Consider the following 11,426-nt stretch of genomic DNA (forward strand, 5'->3'; position numbering starts at 1 on the left):
TCCCTCCCGACTGGTCCAGAGTTCTTCTTTAATGTGTGCGTGCTCTGGGTCCTCCTGAAGCTGCTCTCCCTCCCGACTCGTACAGAGTTCCTCCTGTTCCTCTTTAATGTGTGTGGGCTCTGGGTCCTCCTGAAGCTGCTCTCCCTCCCGACTCGTACAGAGTTCCTCCTGTTCCTCTTTAATGTGTGGGGGCTCTGGGTCCTCCTGGTCCAGACTGGGGCTCCACTTCTGCAGTTCAGGAGGAACTTCTTCCAAACGCTGCTGGAAGTCTGGACGTACGTCTATTCTATGTAACCGCACTACAGGATTTAAAACCGTGTCAAACAGCTTTCGTTGTTGCTTGTTCTTTTTGGAAGAAGATTCTAGCCTGATATCAGACTGAATTGTTAACTTGTTACACTCCATTTCTTCTTCAGAAGCAGTCAAATCAGTGGAGTGGGAAGATCTGAAGATCTGGACTCAGACAGAGAAGCTTCCTCCTTGTACTGCTATCTTCTTTCAAACAGCTCAAATATCTCTTCAACAGCCACAGTTAGTCGCTAAGATAATTCACCAAACCTGTCCGGTTTTGGACATTAGACATTTCCATACAGGCATACAGTGACACGGGAACTTTTCCTCCTGAACGTTTTACTGGCAAAAGTTGTTCTTCAAAGCTCAAACAAACGTTAGCTCCATTAGCTTCACAGCTAACCAAACCGTTCATCTGAGTCCAAGAGAGACGAGCTTCTTCTTCCTCTCTCAGTGCTAAACGGAGCCTCGTCTCCTGTTGATATATTCGTGGTAATATCATTCATTCATACAGCGTCTTCTGTTGTTGGTCAATTACAGTTGTAAACAATAGCGTGATGAATCGGGAATTGGTATTATTAGCTGGCCGCCATCTTGTCCGACGCTGAATCCGGTCCGGGTCCGGTCCGTCCATATGTCCGTCCGTCACTCCCATGGTCACTCCGCCCCCAATCTTTGGTCCTACCCAGCTCCCGCATGGTTAACATGGGATTCCTTTCACGTGTGCGCCTGCGCCAGCGGCCAATCAAGCAAGCTGTTTACAAGTTTATCTGTGAAAAGACGCACAACACTGCGACTATCTGGCATCATGTGCGGTACCTCTCTTTTAATGCAATTTATTTATTTCATAGACCGTATAAACTAGGTTTATTTAGGTGGAAGTTAAGTTACTACGTGTAGATCTGTCCTTTTAAAAGGGCATGCACCCATTATAATAATAGACTGTCTTATAGCCTATTTCTATTTAATAGGCAAAATGGGTTAGAATTTTGCATCTTGAACACTGATGGAAACAGCTAACTCTGGGGCAACGCATCTCCTCTCCTCTGAGATTCATGTTAATTTTTCTCCCCACATTTTTTTTTTACTTTATTGATCCCAGAGGGGAAATTGAGTCATGCTACAGTGATAGGCTACCAGGCTACTCAAACTTGGTAGGGAAATATAAACATTGAAACATTATCAGAGGCATATAGAGGCCTACACGTATAGCCTACCATAAAACAATAAAATATAAGTTATGTAGCTACTGTACTGTATATAAAGTGTCACAAATAGGCTATGTGCCTTCTCCTACAATCCTTATCAATTAGCCTACCATTTAGCAAAAGGTCAAATATGAGGTAGGCCTATATGTAATATCTTCTTATACAGGTGCATAATATTTTCTTAAATACAGCAGTGTGAGTGATAGTAATTAATAATAATAATTATTATTATTATTATAATAATAATAAAGAGTAAGGTGGATTAGGTCGATCAGTAAAATGAGCAGTGACATGAACAATAACAGTCTGGATAATTTGATTATTGCCCAAATTGTAGTATTTAGCACTTATTGCACATTGAGTTGTATTTCACAATCAGATGATCAAAAGTCGGTTTTTGATTTGTGGACGGGTGGAGAGAGTCCCAGGCTATATTATTGGCTGACTGAAGAGGGTCTGACGCTCTGAGGGAGGAGTTAAAGAGTTTGATGGCCACAGGCCTTCCTGTGGTGCTTTGTGTGCATCTGTGGTGGTATCGGTCTTGCCCTGAAAGTGCTCCTAGCTGTGTTCGACCAGCTCATCATGGAGTGGGTGGGAGACGTTGTCCATGATGGACAACGTCAACAATGACCAGAGAGCCCAGCTCCAGCCCCACAACGTCCCTGGCCTTGTGGATCAGTTTGTTGAGTCTGTTGGGATCCACTGCCCTCCTCCTGCTGCCCCAGCATACATGGAGCTCATATCAATACAGTGAGTGGAAGGAACAGTCTGAATTGGTTTCTGGAGCTGTTCATGTGATGATGTATTATGGCACTCATCTGCCCACCAGTGATTGCAAGCCAGTCTTCTCTGTCTCTGAGTCAAATAAGATATGCAGAGTCAGAATTTGGCCACAAGGTGGGGCATTGAGAGCAAGAGTGGAGAAAGGTCCAGCTGTGCAGGCCACTGGTGGAATGTAAAATATCAAAAACCTGCATAAAAAAGTGTTGAAAAGAGTCCCCCCCTGCCCCCCAACACCCCTGATTTGGGATAAATTAAGATAAATTACCAGAGATTCCCCCTGGGTTTCAAAACCTTTATTAGCTGAAAGATGAGAGTGAAGCTAACACATTGAATGTAGCCTCTATGTGTTTGTATTATATCAGCTGTGGATGATAACATGTGTTGGCACGGAGCAGGAACAGACCATTTGATCCTCCATGTCCTTCTCATACAGACAGCCTATCACCTGGGGAGAGATCCTGTGATCTATCATACAGACAGCCTATCACCTGGGGAGAGATCCTGTGATCTAATGAGTGTGGATGGATCATACAGATAATACACACATCATCATCATCATCATCTGCTGCTGTCCTACCTCAGCCAGTCATCCAGCCAGCCAGCTAAGCAAGCAGCTGGCTGCAGCTCTGCAGAGATGGAGAGGAGACAGGGTGAAGTAGGCCATTGATAACACATAAGGTTCATTCAGGAGATGCACAGGACACAGGAGAACGTTGTTCATAGATGTTGGATATGTGGGTGTGGGGGAGCTTTTTCTTAAAGGTTCACAAGCCCATCTTTCCTTTCCTTTCCTTTCCTGTGTTGTATTTATGTAAACACACAAAGGATAATTATAATCTCCACGACGATCAAAAGTCATAACAAAGTGTGCTAACACTTTACAATAAGGTTCCACAAAAATGTGCTTAGTTACCAAGGAACGAGTAAGCAACAAATCAGCAATGAACTGTAATGAATAGTTAACCGGGATTTCCTGAATGACTGAAATCAAGTAGACCTATGATAGTTGGCTACGTAATGACATTATACGTACTGACATTATGAACAGACTATTACATAGCAGTATTGATACCAGTATCTAACGATTACTTCCTGGATATCTGAATGCTATAATGGCCACTTACTCAATGTATCATTCATGATTAGCTCTGAATAAGATACTAAGTAGCATGTAATCATTACTTCCTTGTTGAGCCCATATTAGTTACTATTTTTGTCTCGAGTAGCCTGAAGTAGTGCATCATACTGAGTAGCCTGAAGTAGTGCATCATACTGAGTAGCCTGAAGTAGTGCATCATACTGAGTAGCCTGAAGTAGTGCATCATACTGAGTTGCTACTAAGAATGTATCCTTATTTTGTGATTCTCTTACCATCAGTTACCATCTTTGTGTCCCCCTCAAGTAAGCATCACCCTTGTGATGACCCTGTGAGTTGTTAGGCTGATTGGGTGCACCTGGGCCCAGAAGAACTTCATACCATTCAGTCTCTCTCCCTCCTCACCGATGCACCTTTTGACCTGTTCTTTTGTTTAATGTCATTTTTTGTCGTCTAGTTTATATTTCCCCTTAGTTTTAGTTCATAAATGATTGTTTGAACTTTTATTTAAACGTGATTTTTTTGTTACTTCCTTGAGCTGGGTTGTAATGTATGGGGGGTGAGGAGGGAGAGACACTGCTGAATGTCTGAAAGCCTTTAAAGACAAGGAGTACACCCAGGTGCACTCATCACCATAACGACCCCAACCACCAGCAAGCAGAGGGACATCACGTCCTAACTGACAAATAACCACTATAGTTGTTCATGGTATGCATCGCTACTTCATGATTATCTTACCATTAGTTACCATTTTTGTGTCTAAAGTCAAGTTGAGTATCACCTTATTAACAGAATAAAGCACCAACTGGTCCTCACCAAAATTATGCAGTTTAAATTGTGAGCTGGTGAAATTTGAACCATTTGGTTATGAAATCATTACTTTAATACCTGTCAAGTCTAATTGAGAACAGACATGTACATGACGAATATAGTATATAGGTGAACATTTTATGCAATGTAATATCAAAATGTAATACAAGTCGTATTAACAACAATCACCTACATGATAAAAAAAAAACATCAGACATCAGAGATACAAAAACAAACTAACAAAGTGTATTGAGTCTTAGCCTTTTTAAACACAAACATAGCCATAGGACATGTCACAGTACATCACATGGCATATATGAGGAAGACTGCAGGAAGTGGAAACAGTCAGGTATGCCAAACAAAACCTATGACTTTTCATATGAAATTTAACTACGTTTTATCATCTGCTGCATGCTATCCATTCTGCTTAGAACACTGCATAGCTAAAACTAAGGAATTCAAAGCATGTACTGTATTATCCTCACTCCTTATCAGTGTTGGGGGTAACTCATTACAAAAGTAATATGTCATGTAATATATTACTTTTACCAGTAACTGAGTAATATAACTTATTACCAATACGATTTCACTAATATTATACCTGTTACTTTGTCAAGTAACACAAGTTACAAATTGAGTTACATTTTCAAAGCACTATTTAAATGAAGATACAATCATTTCCTAATGAAATTGTGTTTTTATGCAATTAACCACCATAGATGACAATAAAGAAAAAGGATGACATTTAGAATTTTGGATGGTTTACACTGATGGTTTAAATTATATTTCAGGATGGTTCTGGGACAGCCATGTCATTCTGCTACTGCAGTTATTTTGGTGAAAGTAATGCAAAAGTATTGTACTTTAGTACTCGACCCAGACAGTAATATTGTATTGTATTGTATTGTACATCACTGAGGATACGTCCCAGTTATGCATCCATGCGATGTTTTTTTTTTCTTTATTAGTTAGCCTGGCCTAGCCAGTGACTCATAGGAATAGACTATGTGACAACCAGGAAAGACTAGTGACTACTGGAGAGTCAGTTGACAGCCGGAACAGGGACGGCACCCGGGTAGCAGTATGGGTTAGCTCCCCAGCCTGCGTCTTCCGTGAGGAAGAAGCCCAACAACCCACGAGAGGCCTTGTAGGAGGGCCATTCAAGCCGCAAGTGGAGACTGCAGTGCCACCAAGTACTGGTACTGCATGATGTCCACTAAGATACCATCACCTCGGAATGAGATGTTTGGAGCGGGGGAGTCTGGTGCAGCGCACAGGTCGTAGACCTGGTGAGACGAGGGAGGAACCCGGCCGGGTGGCAACCCACAGAGCCCGGTCCCTCTACGTACCAGAGCCCTCCCCCTCCCCCGGTCCCAGCAGAGTAGTTCCGGAGCAGCGGATTGAGTGGCCCTGACCACGTGACCACCTTCGACCCTCCCTATAGGGCTGACCGTGGGTAGCTACTGGGACGTAAGTTGGGGCTTGGCCAGCCCCAGCTGGGTCACCTGGGCGAGGGTGTATGATGTTGCGAGACCCGAAACATCCTATGACCCCAGGGTACATCACTGAGGATACGTCCCAGTTATGCATCCATGCGATGTTTTTTTTTCTTTATTAGTAAAGTACCTGATTACTTTCAAATTAAAGTAACTAGTAATATGTAGTATATTACATTTTGAAAGTAACTTGCCCAACACTGCTCCATACCTATTAGAATACAGTATGAGCATTGATTAGTTCACATTATTTTGATTAGACCTTTCCTTAATGTGAATACATACAAAAATAAAGAGTGTTCAAAGTCTCAAATCCAAGTCAAGACTCAATTCTTTGAGGACTTAAGTAGTCCAAGTCCCCATCTCTGCCTGGAAGTTAAATAAAGATTTCAGTATCTAGCCTATAATATAGGAATATTATATCATAGGAATATTGTCGAGAAATCGCCATGTCTTGTGCGTGTGTGTGTGTGTGTGTGGGGGGGGGGGGCACACTGCAAAGGCATTGATGAATTGTATTGGCTTCCTGCCTGTTGACCAGAGTTCCAAATAAAATGCATCTTTCTTCATTGGTTTCCTTTCTAGAATGACCTTTGTTAGGGCTTCTGAATACAATAGAGAGGCAAAGTGAACGTCACTTCCTGCTTCAGCACTGTACCAGAGATTTTCTTCCACCATTCATTTCCCCATAGACATTGCGTAAAATGCTTATTTAGAAACGGGAGACCATAGAACATTTCACTCAGACCAAAAATAAAAATAAAATAAAAAATTAAACCCATATTCTTTTTTTTACATTTTAGTTAAACGAGTTAAATGTTATGCAATCTCTCCTGTTTCTAAATATATCTGAACTGTTTGGTTTGAACAAGTACAACTATTTTTATAAGCATTTTACAAAATGTCTATGGGAAAATAAATGGCGGACGAAAATTTCTGGTACAGTGCTGAAGCAGGAAGTGACGTTCCACTTTGGCTCTCTATAGCTTCCAAAAGCATCACAATTTGTCCCACTCTAGTCAAGTCAAGTCATGTCAAGTTTATTTGTATAGCACATTTCATACACAGAGGCAATTCAAAGTGCTTCACATAAAATGGTTGACAGGAAAATAAAAGAAGAGAATAAAATGGACATTTAAAAGCATCACAACAAAACTTAAAAAAAAAAAGAGTATAAAAAGTGGATTAAACAACAGGTGCAGCAGTTGCAAAAAGAGCAAAAAACTTATAGAGGACTCATTGGGTTTGCATAATAGAATAAATCAATTTATTATCTATATTGAGTCCCCCGACATCATGACCATATAAGAAACATGACTACACACACATACAAATCATAAAACTCAGGTCTGGGTACGTGTCCTCTTTTCCTCTATACTGCAGTTTGGACGCCAAGCATAATAAAGCCACCTAGTGGCAATGTAGCTACACACACTCTCTGTAATAGCCAAAGAAAAGCCTGGTTTACCCTGGTCTACTCCCAGCCAGTGTTCTGTAAAGATAAGTGAAGACATTTTTATAGTACGGTATGTTTTGTTGAATTTGTATTACACAATACTTTTTTGACATTTTTTAATTCTCACCCCTGACAAATACCACATTACAAGAAAGAAAAAACAAAAGCGAAAACACTAAAACTCATAGAAACTATGCATTTTCAAAAAATAAAAAATAAACTAAACTATCAAACCGGCTTTAAAAATTAATTAAAACTGAACTGAAATGGAAAACAAGTCCAAACTAATAAAAATAAAAAATAATGAAAAAAAAAATCTCAAACCATTATAACCTTGGTGTATAGTATATACTGCATGTCCTGGAGGTGCTCTTCGGCAAGTTAGATGCAGCGGTGTTTCTTCAGAGTACTTGAGTGTCTGAACACTTTGTTACAGCGGACACAGCTGTAGGGTTTAACTCCAGTGTGAATGTGTTTATGTCTTGTTAGGTGACCTAACCTACTGAACCTGCTCCCACATTGGTCACAGCCGTAGGGTTTAGCTCCAGTGTGAATGCGTTTATGTGTTGTTAGGCTACTTAAGTGACTGAACCTGTTCCCACATTGGTCACAGCTGTAGGGTTTAGCTCCAGTGTGAATGCGTTTATGTGTTGTTAGGCTATCTAACTGACTGAACCTGTTCCCACATTGGTCACAGCTGTAGGGTTTAGCTCCAGTGTGGATGAGTTTATGTTTTTTTAGGGAAGATAACTCACTGAACCTGTTCCCACATTGGTCACAGCTGTAGGGTTTAACTCCAGTGTGAATGCGTTTATGTGTTGTTAGGGCACCTAAATGACTGAACCTGCTCTCACATTGGTCACAGCTGTAGGGTTTAACTCCAGTGTGGATGCGTTTATGTGTTGTTAGGTTACTTAACTGACTGAACCTGTTCCCACATTGGTCACAGCTGTAGGGTTTAGCTCCAGTGTGGATGCGTTTATGTATTTTTAGGGAATTTAACCGACTGAACCTGCTCCCACATTCTTCACAGCAGTGGGGCTTCTCTCCACTGTGAATGCGTTGGTGGTTTCTTAGGGGACCTGACCGTTTGAAACAGCTTCCACACTCCTGACAGGAGTAAGGCTTCTCCCCTGAGTGAACACTCTGATGTTGCTTTAAGTTGTGAAGTCTTGTGAATGTTTTGTCACACTGATCACAGCGGTGATGTCTGGGTACGCTGGTGTCTCCCTGTTACCATGGAGAAAGATATAAAGAAAGAATCAGGACAGAGAGACTGTGTGTGTGTGTGTGTGTGTGTGTTTGTGTTGCAACATCAGTGCGACAACAACAACAGTGATATTTCTTCACCTCCTCTGAAGAAGTCATCTTGACAGCGTTCCTCTCCTCCTCTGCCAGATGTCTCTCCTCCCGCCGTTCAGCTCTGACATCATCAAACAGAGACAGAAGGTAAGACAGCTCTGACATCATCAAACAGAGACAGAAGGTAAGACAGGGAACACCCACAAAAACAACAATACTAATCAGAAATATAGCCGCAAGCGGCAATACCAGGGGTTCAAGCCTATTGCCCCTGAAGAGGCTTATTTGTCATTGGGCCAAATTTCAGGAATTGGCCCAGTGGTGTGGATGGTTAGAAAAACAGGAAATGAGGTGTTGGTTGTATCGCTGGAATTTGGTAGATTGGTATCAACTTAAATGTGTTATTTTTTCGATGTGAATAGATATGTTTTCATGACGTTCATTTACGCTGAATTAAAAATAATGTGCATGCTTTTAAGAGAAATAATGTAACCTTACATGCATCATGTGACAGTGTGTCCATGGGGGGGGGGGGGGGGGGGGGGGGTGCGCCGAGTGCTCCAAGTGGTGCTCTGATTTAACTCCCAGCCGCGGGCGTCCCCCCCTCCTCTCTTTCACTCATTCAGAGCTTTAACACAACACAACAATGCACAGAGAGCGAAATATGGAATTATTTTTGCTTACGTTACGTTGCTGACACTAAGGGGACGGACACTACATAGCCTGTCTGTAAATGATGTTTAAAAGTGCAGAGGTGAAGGGAGCTCAGCTGACTAAACGCAGAGAAACATCCCGACTTCAAAGAGCAACAGGTTAGCGGATGTGATCGATAACATAATCACATTCCATCAAATAAGTCGTCAAACGAGTGTTATTTTGTGACAAGCAAACATTTTCACAAGGAAATGTGCTCAGCAACCCTCTGCCAAGTAACGTTATTGAGTCATGACACTGTTTATTTAATAGGGTGATCTGGTTGTAAAAATAAAACATTTACACCAGAAAGACATTGAAAGCAGTGATTGATAATCAATGAAATCGAATGTTTGTCTGCAAATTGCATCATTGGGAGGTTGATTCTGGGACTCAATATTAACGGGGGGGCAGTATATCAATTTTATATCAATATTGTGATATGAGACTATATATGGCAAGGCTGTCCAAACCTTTTGAATGGGGGCCAGATTTGATAATGTGAAAATATCTGGGGGCCAGCTACTTTTCGCTTCATATGGGTTATAAAAAAAAATACAATACAGGGTGCATTCGTAAATCCACTCTTGACGCTCTACACTGAAATGAGAGCATGAAGGTACATTACATTATAATGGTGCTCCCTATTTACAAACGGTCCAGTGTGCGCTCTGGGCGCTCGGAGTGCTATTTGCGAACACACCTACAACTGTTCTCTAAGGACTTAGTTTACGGTCTGAAAACATTAGTTTTGCCTGCATTGTTCCTACTTGGTGCTTGTCTACAAACTGTATAATAGTGCTGTCAAACTGAACTTGCTTCCTGAAACAGTACTGTAGTATATTTTGAGAGATGAGCCATGGCCCGCATGTGGCTGGACTTTGGACATGCCTGATATATGGTCTTAGATTTTGGATATGGTAATATGGCGATACGGCACAAATGTTGTCTTTTCCTGGTTCTAAAGGCTGCATTACAGTAAAGCCGTTTTCCCACATGCGTACCGGAAAATTACCTGTAAGTCAATATCGGACATTTCCCTTTACACTTCGGCTCGCGCATGTGGGAATCTATCAGCGAATTTGCCTGTATGTTGGGGGGCGGGGCGGGACTACAGAGCGGGTGGGGAGTGACGTGTCGGCAAAACTCCGAATGGTGAAATAAGTTTGCTTGTTTATCCGTTCACCTGCGTCGCGTTGAAGCACTTTTTACAGACTGGCTTCGTTTGATGTGTCCGGGCTTGCCTTCGCTGTCGGCAACGTAAGCAAAATACTTCCACATTTCGCTTCGTGCATTTGCTTCGTCTGTGTCCCTGTCGGGCTGTGACTGAAGGACGAGGACGGACTGTGGCCAGAGAGAGCGAGCAGGCAGCAGAGAGGAGAGGAGAGAGGGGAAAATCAGCACGCCCACACATTATTATCACAAGATCATTTCGCCAGTTTGCTTTAATGTGCGCGAATGATTAGATTATGCCCGCTGGAACATTAAGCAACGTGTGTACACCTCGCCCATGAGTGTCGCGGGAAATGACTGGACCCGTTCTACACTTAAGTCCGCTATCGCGCATAACGCTGTTCTGACTGCCTCGAAACTGGTGAAATCTCCGCGATGACGGGCTCGCGCTTATACCGGCACGACGACTTTCTCACATGCAGGCATTAGACCACGTTCCGGTCATTTAGCGGTACAAAGCGCATGTGGGAAAAGGGCTTAAGTGTTGTTGTGGTGGTCCACTTTCACCTGTGTGTGTGTGTGTGTGTGTGTGTGTGTGTGTGTGTGTGTGTGTGTGTGTGTGTGTGTGTGTGTGAACACAACCACTTACTTAGCTCCATATGTTCTGCTCTTCTCTGTTCCTCTAGTGTGTGCAGTCTCTGGGTCCTCTTGAAGCTGCTCTCCCTCCTGACTGCTCCAGAGTTCCTCCTGTTCCTCTTTAATGTGTGGGGGTTCTGGGTCCTCTTGAAGCTGCTCTCCCTCCTGACTGCTCCAGAGTTCCTCTTTAATGTGTGGGGGTTCTGGGTCCTCCTGAAACTGCTCTCCCCCCCGACTGGTCCAGAGTTCCTCCTGTTCCTCTTTAATGTGTGGGGGCTCTGGGCCCTCCTGAAGCTGCTCTCCACCCCGACTGGTCCAGAGTTCCTCCTGTTCCTCTTTAATGTGTGGGGGCTCTGGGTCCTCCTGAAGCTGCTCTCCCTCCCGACTGGTCCAGAGTTCTTCTTTAATGTGTGCGTGCTCTGGGTCCTCCTGAAGCTGCTCTCCCTCCCGACACGTACAGAGTTCCTCCTGTTCCTCTTTAA

The 11,426-nt window shown here is 42.8% G+C and overlaps 1 long non-coding RNA gene across 1 annotated transcript; it reads right to left on the reverse strand.

The window, feature by feature from the left end:
• Positions 1-8,147: 8,147 nt before the first annotated feature.
• On the reverse strand, positions 8,148-11,183 carry LOC310781251. Its single transcript, XR_014552959.1, has 3 exons — positions 10,958-11,183; positions 8,491-8,563; positions 8,148-8,370 (listed from the first exon to the last, which is right to left on the reverse strand). It is a non-coding gene; the product is annotated as an uncharacterized lncRNA (long non-coding RNA).
• Positions 11,184-11,426: the final 243 nt, after the last annotated feature.

The sequence above is a fragment of the Poromitra crassiceps genome, assembly GCF_964638095.1.
Source record: "Poromitra crassiceps genome assembly, chromosome: 8".
Taxonomy (NCBI): Eukaryota; Metazoa; Chordata; class Actinopteri; order Beryciformes; family Melamphaidae; genus Poromitra; species Poromitra crassiceps.